Source organism: Meriones unguiculatus, assembly GCF_030254825.1.
Source record: "Meriones unguiculatus strain TT.TT164.6M chromosome X unlocalized genomic scaffold, Bangor_MerUng_6.1 ChrX_unordered_Scaffold_30, whole genome shotgun sequence".
NCBI lineage: Eukaryota > Metazoa > Chordata > Mammalia > Rodentia > Muridae > Meriones > Meriones unguiculatus.
In genome coordinates, this window is record NW_026843706.1 from 3,470,442 (window position 1) to 3,483,448 (window position 13,007).

Below are 13,007 nucleotides of genomic sequence, written 5' to 3' on the forward strand. Positions count from 1 at the left end.
ATACCCTGCTGCACTTTGTATTTTATTTATTTCTGTTAATTGGGGAGGGTGAGAGGGTTTCTTGTGTTTCTTTGGATGCTTGGACTTGCTTTGTTGAACAGGCTGGCCTCAAACTCACAGAGATTGGCCTGCCTCTGCCTTCTATGCACTGGGATTAAAGGTGTGCATCACCACTGCCTAGCTGTTTCTATTTTATTTTTAAATTAACATAGTTTAGTTTTTTTATTGTTTGAGAATTTTATATACACATACATGTGACATATTTTGGTCAAATCCACCCCTGGCCCCTCCCCTCTCAATCTTCCTCATCACCCTTACTTTCACTTTCAACTTGATGTGCTTCTTTTTTTTTAAATTGTTTATTTAACTTTTATTAATTACACTTTATTCATTTTATATCCGCCCATAAGCCCCTCCCTCCTCCCCTCCCGGTCCCACCCTCCCCCCCTTTCTTCACGCATGCCTCTCACCAAGTCCACTGATAGGGGGGGTCCTCCTCTCCTTCCTTCTGATCTTAGTCTATCAGTTCTCATCAGAAGTGGCTGCATTGTCAGGGTTCTAGGTTATCTCCATGAATAGTCCTTGGTTGGAGTATGAGTCTCTGGGAAGTTCCCTGTGTTCAAATTTTCTTGTTCTGTTGCTCTCCTTGTGGAGTTCCTGTCCTCTCCAGCTCTTACTATTTTCCACTTCTTACATAAAATTCCATTCACTCTGCCCAACAGTTGGCCGTCAGGCTCAGTATCTACTTTGATAGTCTGTAGGGCAGAGGCTTTCTGAGGCCCTCTGTGGCAGGTTCCTAGGTTGTTTCCTGTTTTCTTTTTCTTCTGATGTCCATCCTCTTTGCCTTTCCGGATGGCGATTGAACATTTTAGTTAGGGTCCTCTCTTTTGCTTAGTTTGTTTAGATGTGCAGATTTTAGTGGGTTTATTCTATGTTGTATGTTTATATGAGTGAGTATATACCGTGTGTGTCTTTTTGCTTCTGGGACAACTCACTCAGGATGATCCTTTCCAGGTCCCACCATTTACCTGCAAATTTCATGATTTCTTTATTTTTTATTGCTGAGTAATACTCCACTGTATAGATGTACCACAGTTTCTGCATCCATTCTTCAGTTGAGGGGCATCTGGGTTGTTTCCAGCTTCTGGCTATTACAAATAAAGCTGCTACAAACATGGTTGAGCAAATATCCTTTTTGTGTACTTGAGCCTCTTTTGGATATATGCCTAGGAGTGGTATGGCTGGATCTTGAGGAAGCGCTATTCCTAGTTGTCTGAGAAAGCGCCAGATTGATTTCCAGAGTGGTTGTACAAGTTTACATTCCCACCAGCAGTGGAGAAGGGTTCTCCTTTCTCCACAACCTCTCCAGCATGTGTTGTCACTTGAGTTTTTGATCTTGGCCATTCTGATGGGTGTAAGGTGAAATCTCAGGGTCGTTTTGATTTGCATTTCCCTAATGGCTAATGAGGTTGAGCATTTCTTTAAGTGCTTCTCTGCCATTCGATATAATCCTCTACGGAGAATTCTCTGTTTAGCTTTGTTCCCCATTTTTTAAGTGGATTACTTGGTTTGCTGCTTTTCAGCTTCTTTAGTTCTTTATATATACTAGATATGAGTCCTCTGTCAGATAAAGGGTTGGTGATGATTCTTTCCCAATCTGTAGGCGGTCGCTTTGTTTTGATGACAGTGTCCTTTGCTTTACAGAAGCTTTTCAATTTCATGAGGTCCCATTTATTGATTGTTGCTCTTAGGGCCTGTGCAGTTGGTGTTCTGTTCAGGAAGTTTTCTCCTGTACCAATGAGTTCTAGGGTATTCCCCACTTTTTTTCTAGCCGATTTAATGTCTGGTTTTATGTTGAGGTCTTTGATCCACTTGGACTTCAGTTTTGTGCAGGGTGATAAGTATGGATCTATTTTCATTTTTCTACATGTAGACATCCAGTTGGACCAGCACCATTTGTTGAAGATGCTATCTTTTTTCCATTTTATGGTTTTGGCATCTTTGTCAAAAATCACATGTCCATAAGTGTGTGGGTTTATTTCTGGGTCTTCTGTTCGGTTTCATTGATCCACCATTCTGTTTCTATGCCAGTACCATGCAGTTTTTATTACTGTTGCTCTATAGCACAGCTTGAGATCAGGGATGGAGATACCTCCAGAAGATCTTTTATTGTAGAGGATTGTTTTAGCAATTCTGGGTTTCTTGTTATTCCATACGAAGTTGAGAATTTTTCTTTCCAGGTCTGTAAAGAATTGTGTTGGCAATTTGATGGGAATTGCATTAAATCTGTAGATTGCTTTTGGTAAGATGGCCATTTTTACTATATTAATCCTGCCAAGCCATGAGCATTAAAAAAAAAAACTTTCTGTTGTTATTCATGCGTGTGTGCGTCTGTGTGAGTGAGTACCACATGTGCTGGTGCCCACAGACACCAGAAGAGGGTGTTCCCTAGAACTGCAGTCACAGGCAGTTGGGAACCACCTGATGTGGGTGCTGGGAACTGAATCTTTGTCCTCTCAAAGAGCAAAAAAACGCTTGTTTAAATTAATTAATTTATTTTTATGTACATTTGGTGTTTGGCCTACATGTATGTCGGGGTGAGGGAGTTGGATCTATTGGAACTTGGGTTACAGTTATGAGCTGTCATATGGGTGATGGGAATTGTACCCTGGTCCTCTAGAAGAACAGCAGATACTCTTAACTGCTGAACCAGCACTCCAAATCCCAAAAGAAACATTCTTAATGGGAGGCACTTTTCCAGCTACCAGCAGTGTGTATTTTCAGAGAATTTAATACATTAATATAATTTTTATGTGCACTACTCAAATTCTTAGGGTGAGCAGCTTGCCTTTTGACAATTGACCAATCACGTTTCTTTTTCTGTGAGTGTCTGAGTTTCATTGCTTTTCAGTGTTGTCTGGACTATTGCACCCAGAGTTACTAGAGCTTTGTGTGGCTTAGTTTTTGTCAATATGACACAAACTAGAGAGAGTCACCAAAGATGGAGCCGTGGTTGAAGAACTGTGACCATCAGACTGGCTTATAGTTATGTCTGTGGGGCACTTTTTTAATCGCTAAATGATACAGGAGAGCCTAGCCCACTGTGGGTGCCATCCCTATGCATGTGTACTTGGGCTGGGTAAGAAAAGTAGCTAAACAAATGAGATAAAGCAAGCCAGTAAACAGTGCTCCTCCATGGTCTCTGTTTCTGTTCCTGCCTCCAGATTCCTGACTTAAGATCCTGCTCTGACTTCTGTCAGTGAAGAACTGTTATCTGGAATGTAAGATAAAATAAGCCTCCCCACCAGTTTGTTTTGGTGAATGCTTCATCAGAGAAACAGAAAGCAAAGTAAAACAGGCTTGCTGGAGAGCTGGGGTGACAATTATTACAATATTACCATGCTTTCCCTCTGGTTTCCTTTAGAATCTAAGACAGTCTTTTTTTTTTTTCTTTCTTTCATGAATTGTGTATAGCAATGACATTCTCTTGACTTCTACATGGTTTGTCTTAGAGGTGAGACAAAGGCGGATAATTACTTCCAAATAGCCACTCTTCCAGTGCTGTATTAAAGAGAGCTGCACATTTTGTGTAAATTTCCTCATAGGAAAGAAAAGAATGTTTCTTCCTTGTTTGAGTTTTGTGTAGCTCTGTGACTGCTTTGAGATGACCTGGGAGAATCTGCTTTGTGTTTTCCAACATTCCGCTGGCGAGAGAAGATGAGAGTTTGTGAACAAAATGAAGAGATGGGTCTAATAATCCCAGCCTCTTAGTTCACAGCAACCGAATGAGACCCTCAGTGAGACTAGCAGAAGAAACGGTACAGCTGAATTCAGTACACAGCCCAGTGATCTGGGAGAGAGAAGAAGAAGTGGATTGCTATTGCTTGCTGGCTGATTCTTGGTTGTTGAAAGTTTAGGGTATTTTATAAAGGCAGACATAACTGAAAACATTCCATTTGTCCCTGAGAAATTAAGCTCTTTTTTATTGTTTTGTTTGTTTTTTGAGACAGGGCTTCTCTGTGTAACAAGCCCTGGCTGTCCTGGACTCAATTTGTAGACCTCAAACTCACAGAGATCCGCCTGCCTCCAGTGCCTGGATCAAAGTCGTGCACCACCATGCCCTGTCTCTGAGCAATTAACCTCTTTTTTTGAAGATTTATTTATTTATTATTTATACAATGTTCTGTCTGTCTGTAGATCTGCATGCCAGAAGAGGGCACAAGAGCTCATTATACATGGTTGTGAACCACCATGTGGTTGCTGGGAATTGAACTCATGACGTCTGGAAGAGCAGCCAGTATTCTTAACCTCTGAGCCATCTATGAGCCATCTCCAGCCCTGCAATTAAACTCTTACCTGGGCACACTGTAGCACAGCTGACAGACCACATTTCTGGTCAAGAAAGACCAACTTGAGTTTTATGTATGGTGATCTTTTAAGGTGATCACCTTAAAAGAAAGGGACAGTCCTCTCTTCTCTATTTTTTCAGATTGGATACCTGGAATAGATAAATTAGAGCTCTAGCATCCATACTGAACCATGAGAACAAGTAATAGATCTAGATGTGGTAGAGCCAGAGGGTCTTTGAGTTCCTGGTAATCTCATAGAGCTATTCAACTCCAGTCCCAAACTGCCAGTTCCTACACACATTTAATAGGAAAGGGAAATGTGCTTCTTTACTGACTTAAGCTAGTTTTATTTTCTAGTCTATGAAGCTGAACCTAAACTCTTAAAAATTGTTGATATTTTATTTTATTTTAACTTAAATTTATTTTTTATAATTTATTCACTTTACATGTCAGTTGTGGTCCCTTCCCTCTTCTCCTTCCAGTCCTAATTTCCTTCCCTCTTCTCCTGTATTACCCTCCCCTACCATCTACTCAGAAAGGGGGAGCCCTCCTTCCCTACCATCTGACCCCAGCCTGTCAAGTCTCACCAGGATTGCCTGCATCTTCTTCCTCTGTAGCCTCTTTCTCTGGCAATGCCTACCACCCTCACCAAGGGGAAGCGATCAAAGAGCAGACAAAAGACTCCATGTCAGAGACAGCCCCTCCCTTACTAGGGTACCCCCATGGAGACTAAGTTGCTTACATCTGAGCAGGGGGTCTAGGTCCTCTTCATGCATGGACTTGCTTGATATATCAGTCTCTGCAGATGTTCCATTCTCATTCAGAAGGACAGATAGAATAGACACTGGAAGCAGTTGAAGGGAGGGAACAGGATGGGAGCCTATCATTAATGTTCTCTGAAAGGCTCCACCCAGCAGGGGATCCAAGCAGATGCTAAGACTAACAGCCAAACTTTGGGCAGAGCAAAGGTAGTCATAGGATAAAAGAGTGGGAATAGAAGGACCCAGAGTGGACAGGACCTCCATAAGAAGACCAACAGATCTGCAACTAATCTTATGTGACAGGACAAGATCAAATTCTATCGTGAAGAGTGTTACTCTGCCTTTGCAGTCTGGGTTAATGGACAGTATTTCATTTGTGTATGTTATAGGAACCCTGGCTACAGTGGGGAACAAAACCACACACAGACCCTACCCCGAGTTTACTGTTCATCACATCATCCCAAAGCAGATGGAGACTGTAACTCTCATGTCTTGACCTGTCAGGCTCACAGTGTCAGAGGCCTTTGCTGAGTCTAGTAGGCCAGGGGCACGAGACTGTATTGGAGCCAGGAAGAAGTCAGTGATGAAGGGAGCTCAGTTGGTAGTGCTTGCCTAGCAGGAATGAAGCCCTGCGTCCAGTCCACATTACAGCAGAAAGCCAGACTCAGTAGTCCCAGCACTCGGGAACCAGAGCTTACAGCATGCACGGAGGCCCCATGGCAGGATAGAATAAAGCAAATATGATAAGCAGAGAAATGACTTGGCTAGAGCACTGAGAATGAAGTGATTTTGGTATGACTATGGTTAGAGAGGGTAGCAAATGAGCGCTGAGAGCTTGTGCTTATGATCCCACTCTCTGCGTTTTAAAGTTGCTGTTTATTATAATTTATTCACTTTGTATACTGGCTGTACTCCCCCCCATCTCCTCCCAGTCCCACCCTTGCTCCTCCCCCCCATGTCCCTTCCCTAGTCCACTGATAGGGGAGGACCTCCTCCCCTTACTTCTGACACTAGCCTATCAGGTCTCATTGGGATTGTCTGGTTCCTCTTTCTCTGTGGCCTAGTAAGGCCACCTTGCCAGGGGGAGCTGATCAAACAGCAGGAAACCAAGGCATGCCAGTGACTTCCCCTGCTCCCTTACAAGGGAACCCACATGAAGACTGAGCTGCCTATGGGGGTACATCTGAGCAGGGGCTAAAGGTCCTTTCCATGCATGGTCCTTGGTTGATTCATCAGTCCACTCTCCACTTTTAATGCACTGGAAAGCCATTAAGATGTCAAGTAGCTATACATTAGGGGTTTTGTTTTAGGTTTGGTCTTTTAAGACAGTCTTACCATGTGACTCTGGCTGTTTCTGCCACTGGAGTGTCAGGATTAAAGGCATGTGCCAAAACACCTGGCCAAGTAGCTGTACTTTAAAAGAGAGAAGACAGTTATGCAAGACACACAGAGAAGTCCATGTTCTCAGACCTGTTTGCCACTCTTGCTTCATTGCTTGGGTTCCTGACTTTGGGTTTTATTTACCCGTGAAAAGTTGAAGAGAGCTAATCCCTTAAAAACAAACAACAAAAAACTTCCATGTACATGGAATCAGGTATGTTAGCTGAAAAGGTTCTTGATTTTATGTTTTGTGAGCAGGTTAATGATGAGATGGACCTGGTGTGTGAGCATGTTGAGGGATGAAATGACTCCTATCTCCCTAGTGAGGGGGCAGCTTGGTGACCAGAGGGCCAAAGGGACACTCTCCCAACAAAAGAATGAAGAAGCACTTGAAGGGTCTCTTGCTTCCGCAACAGTCTGGCTACCCGAGGTCAGAATGCCCTTCGATTCCCCAATTGAATACAGGATTAAGCCTAGACAAACGGTTTAATATGTGCTACCTGGGCATGCTGGTAGCAAACAGGGGTCCAAGGATGGAGGTTCACAGGAAGCCTGGTGTTTCTAATTCCCCGACTCACAAGCAGGCAGGTTTGCTGGGGCTTTCCTGTCATCAGCATCCTAGAAGAGTGACAGCAGAATGGACACTGGCTCATGACAGGTTATCCTGGCTATCCTGGGAGACTGAAGGATTGGCATTGCTACATTATAAGGACCCGTGTTTGTTTTGGCTTGAATGTGACCCATTTCCCCACAGACTCATGTTTGAACACTTGATTTCTACCCAGTGATGCTGTTTTGGAATGTTATGGAACTGTTAGGAGGTGGAGCCTCACTGGAGGAGAAGGGACATTAGGGGACCTTGATCTTTATAATTAGACCTTCTTTTCAGTCTACTCTCTGCCTCCTTGTTCCTTAAGATGTAAGCAAGTAGCCTCATGCTCCTGCCCTCCAGTTCCAACAGTGGTTCCAGCCACCATACTTCCATTATTGTGATGGATTGTACCAAATAAATTCCTCCATCTCTTGTGTTGCCTCTTGTTAGATATTTAGAATCACAGGCATAAGTAACAGTACACACCTCTAGGAAGCCAGAGGAAGTCAGATATCTTTTGGAGCATTTTTTTTCTTGAGTCTTTCCCAGTCACCAGCCCGACTGTCTTCCAGGGTTCCATGGGTCATTCTGGCCAATGCTTCCCTGTATGCTGAAAAAGTCTTATTAAAGTTTTGCCTGTGCCTGTGCTATTTTGGTCATTTTTGGCTACAGTACAGCTTACATACTTCACAGTTGATGGTCCTTTATGATGTCACAGCTTTATGATGTCACAAGAGTGCTTTAAGGAACAAGAGTTCTTTATGTTTTGATCTTACCTTTGGTATCCGAGAAAATGCCATACCAGTAACCTGATGCCCAGGTAGTATCCCTCGGAGTGGCAGCAGTTTCTCCAAAGGTTTGGTCATATACCAAACAGCAACACCAGGTGGGTTCAAACACACACATCTGTGGGGAAATAGTTCACATTCCAACTGTAACAAGGGCTGAGGGAGGAAGGCCTTGTAGTCTTCATTCCTATATTAGGAAGAGGCCTTGAAGGATCCTCAAAGATGAGGACTTCGAACTAGCTGATGATTTCTGAGAGGTCTTGGGATTAATCCTCTAGCTAGGAAACAGTGAACCTTGGGTCTGTGTCTAAGAATCCCTGGCTTTATTAGAGAGATGCAAATCAAAATGACCCTGAGATTTCACCTGACACCCACCAGAATGGCTAAGATAAAAAACTCAAGTGACAACACATGCTGGAGAGGTTTTGGAGAAAGGGGAACCCTCCTCCATTGCTGGTGGGAATGCAAACTTGTACAACCACTTTGGAAATCAATCTGGCGCTTTCTCAGACAATTAGGAATAGTGCTACCTCAAGATCCAGTCATACCACTCCTAGGCATATATCCAAACTATGCTCAAGTACATAACAAGGACATTTGCTCAGCCATGTTTGTAGCAGCTTTATTTGTAATAGCCAGAACCTGGAAACAACCCAGATGTCCCTCAGTTGAGGAATGGATACAGAAATTGTGGTACTTTTACACAATGGAATACTACTCAGCAATTAAAAACGAGGAAATCATGAAATTTGCAGGCAAATGGTGGGACCTAGAAAAGATCATCCTGAGTGAGGTATCCCAAAAGCAGAAAGACACTCATGGTATATACTCACTTATATAGACCTATAAGATAGGATAAATATACTCAAATCTATCCACCTAACGAAGATAAACAAGAAAGAGGACCCAGGTTAAGATGATCAGTCCTCACTTAGAAAGATAAATGGGATAGACATTGGATGTAGGAGCAAACAAGCAACAGGACAGGAGCCTACCACATAGGGCCTCTGAAAGACTCTACCTAGCAGTGTATCAAAGCAGATATTAAGACCCATAACCAAACCTCCGGCAAAATGCAAGGAATCAAAAAAAAAAAAAAAAGGGGGGGGGTGGAGGAGTTAATACAACCTGGAGAGGACGGGAGTTCCACAAGGACCAAATATATCTGGGAACAGGGGTCTTTTATGAGACTGTTTCTCCAAACAAGGACCATGTATGGATGCAACCTAGAGCCCCTGCTCAGATGTAGCCCTTGGTAGCTCAGTATCCAAGTGGGTACCCTAATAAGGGGAACAGGGACTGTTTCTGACATGAACTCAATGGTGGGCTCTTTGACCCCCCCCCCCAGAGAAGCAGCCTTGCTAAGCCACAGAGGAGGACTTTGCAGCCAGTGCTGAAGACACCTGATAAACCAGTATCAGATGTAAGGGGATGAGGTTCTCCCTTATCAGTGGACTTGGAAAGGGGCAGGGAGGAGATGAGGGTGGGAGGGTGGGATTGGGAAGGAAAGAGGGAGTGGGATACAGCAAGGATACAAAGTTAACAAAGTGTAACTAATATTAAAAAAATAAAAATAAAAAAAAAAAGAATTCCTGGCTTTCCATCACACTAAGGCCAAGGCCTGCTAGGTGGCCAAAAGGGATCAGTCAGCCGATCTTTTCTCTGTGGTATGTGAGCTGGCTAGTGGATGTCTAGTCCTTGGTTCTCCACCATGCAACATTTTGGGAGCTTCCACTTGACCCAAGGGTTATATGTCCTATTAATTCATAGGTCTTTAGACCAAGAGGAGCCAAATCTAGCCCTAATGAGGAGAAGAGCACATGCCCCAGTGATCATGGCCCTTTGGATGCATTAACCAGGTGACTCTTTGGTTTTATTCCTTGTAGGAGAAACTGAGGATGGCCATGTCAGGGGTGAAGTGTGAAATGGCTACTTGATGACTGGAGGGGGTATGGCAAGACTGCTTTCACCAGTGTCCCTTTCTTCTTTAGCCCTGGCTTGCCTTGTAGTTGGTGTGTCCATGTGTAGGCTCGTATATTTTACACTCTAGTTTTTGTTTTTTTTTTAAGCTTCTACCTCCCTTCTAACTCCCTGACTCTAGGTAAGAGAGAAAGAAGGGACGTAGACTGCTTTAGACTTAGTTTCTGCTCTTTAGGGTTGTTGGGTTCTTTGGGGTAATACAGTGATATCAGGATATCCAGCAGTCTAGCTAAGCAGCAGATCAGAGAACCAGCAAACACAGCAGCAGCCTTCCTTCTCACAGAAGCATTCCTCGAAGCACCCTCCTCTCTCTGGGCTCTCAGGGGCCTCAGATTGAAACTAACTGTAGCTGGCAAAGACTACACCTCTCTCCGAGGCAAGTATCAGCCTCGGGCAAACTAAAAGCAGCCCCATATCTCACTCTTTGGATTAAAACAAAAACATATTTACATAAAGGAGTTGTTGGAGAAACATAGCCCTATGACTAATTTCAGCTAAGTTCCAGCATTTGAGTGGACATGGTGTAAGTCACATCCAGGCTTGCTTCACTATAGACCTCCTATGTACCTTCTTTTCTCTTTATTTAAGCCATTGACAAGTGGAGAAGACTCCACAGACCCGGAGAAGGGCAAATCTACAAGATGGAAGGCACCTAATTTCTTGAGTGACCGCATGACAGCCTCCATTCCCAATTTCACTGGACAAGTGACAAATACAAGATAACTTTTGGTTTAATTAGGTGAGCTACTATTTCAGGAGTAATCTCTGATGGCAGTTTGTATTGCTACCATTACAACAAATTTAGAGTCAGAGTCTTATTATCCTAGTAAAACTATGGATAGTTTTACTATCCATAGTAACATCCATAGAATTTACTATGTGGACTAGCCTATCCTCAAACTTGTGATCCTCCTCTTTCTGCCTCTGTGGTGCTAAGATTACAAGTATGCTCTACCACACCCAGCTTAGTATTGTTAGCATAAGTAAAACTTGGCATTTGGGAACAGCTGTGTTCTCTCTTTGTAACCCATTAATCTTCATGGTTGTGGCGGTTGGAGGAAAAGTTTGGATAGTCAGTCTCATTCTGCTGAACTTCAGCCTCTGGCTTTTGTTGTGGAATTCAGCTTTGGTGAGTCTGTCTTGACTCACACCTTCTGTGTACCTAACCTGGGATTTTGGACTAGACTGCTGGATCTCTGCCTCGGCAGAGATCATGCTCAGCCAGGTATTTTAAGAGCCTCAGCTTAGTGGGTGGTAGCACACATCTTTAATGCCAGCAATCGGGAGGCAGAGGCAGGAGGATCTCTTGAGTTTGAGGTCAGCCTAGTCTACAGAGTGAGTTCCAGGGCAGCCAGAGCTACACAGAGAAATCTTGTCTCAAAAAACCAAAATAAAATAAAATATTTAAGTTAAAGAAAGCCTCAAGACGTTATCAAAACAAAAGGCTATTTTTCTTCCCAAGTTCCTTCATTTTTATATGCACTATTAATCAAAGTAAATAAAACAAACTTGGTTTTTAGCTTGTGGGGTGTTGTGGAAACTTGAAACGTATGGTTCCACAGGTACTGGGGTATGTATTGTGAAGGAGAAGTACTTTGTGATAGGAAAAACAGTCCTGGGAGTCAGGGGACACTTCTTTGAGGAAGAGATCTGATGGATGAGCAGGAGTTACTACAGTGCTATGTAGACAGTGCGCATCAGAATTACTCAGAGCCCTTGTAAAACATCACCCCACAGTAGTTGACTCAGTAGGCCTCAGGTGGGGTTGATGGTTATGTTTTTAATTTGCCCCAGGCACTGATGCTGCTGTGCAGGGACTACACTTTGAGAACTTGTGTTATGGCCTATATCTCACAACAGCTGTTCTGCAGCACTGGACTGACGTTGAGTTGGCAACTGAGAAACTGTTCTCCTGAGTTCTCAAGGGCAGCTAGGCTTAGGGATGAGGCAGAACTCCCAAATGGCTATCTTTATCTTTGAGTGGCTTCATGTAGCCTGTGATACTAATATCACCCTTGTCTACTATGATGATAGTTAGGAATATAATGAAATAACCTTTAAAATTTATTTTTTTTTGAGAATTTTAAATGTGTCTACAATGTATTTTGGTCCTGGATCCCACCATGTCCCCCTCCTAACTTGATGTTCTCATCTTTTTTTTTTCTTTTATTATCTATTGAGCCCCAAAATAGTACTACTGAAAAGCACATGTGTGTGAAGCCATCCACTGGAACATGGTCACCTTGCCAGAGCCTATGTCCCTGAATAAAACTGACTCCCCATCTCCCCATCCCCCAGCAGCCATCAACTGCCAACAGCTCCTCAGCTTAGGAGTGGGCCTTGTTTGCCCCTCCCACAACCATGCCAGAATGTTAGTTGGCTTGATCTTTTGCAAGTCTTGTCCAGGCAACTACAGCTGCTGTGAGTTCATGAGGTCAATAACCCTCATGTGTCCAGAAGATACAGCTTTTGAGCAGTCTTCTCTGACCTCTAGTTCTTACAATCTGACTCCTCCTCCAGATGTCCCGGATAGAGCTAAACACTCTGAAGACACTTATTCTCTGCACTTTGACAAGTTGTGACTGTCTATATAAACTTGTTTTCACTGTCAAAACAGTTTCTCTGATGAGGGTTGAGGGTTGGTCTAATCTGCCTGTGGGCAGGGTGAGCCAACTGTGGTTTGAGGGGTAATCTTTACAGTCAACTTGATTTAATCTAGAATTATAAAGAAGACATGCCTCTTAGTAGGTCTGTGAGAGCATTTCAGAAATGATTAACTGAGGGGGAATGATTTTCCCCGAGGGCAACAACTTCTGTTGGGCAGCCCAGATATGAAGAGGTCCAAGGAAAAGAAACCCTTTTCTTGTCTTCTTCCCTTTGCTTCTTTCTGGTGAATACATCTATCCCTGTTGTTGTTCCTATTGCTATTGTCCATCCTCATTTAAAGCACCACAGAGCATAAAGTGAGATCAGGTTGAACTTAATGATATGGCTCTACTGAACAGATAATCTGGATTTAGTGTTGCAGGGCACACTGTTAAAAAAGAAAGTGCTCACAGTGTATTTGATTGGTTTGCTGAAGTATAGGCCAAAAGATGACTTACTGGATGTATTATTCAGGGTTCTTTCAAGTAACAGAACTTATGGAATCCGTCTG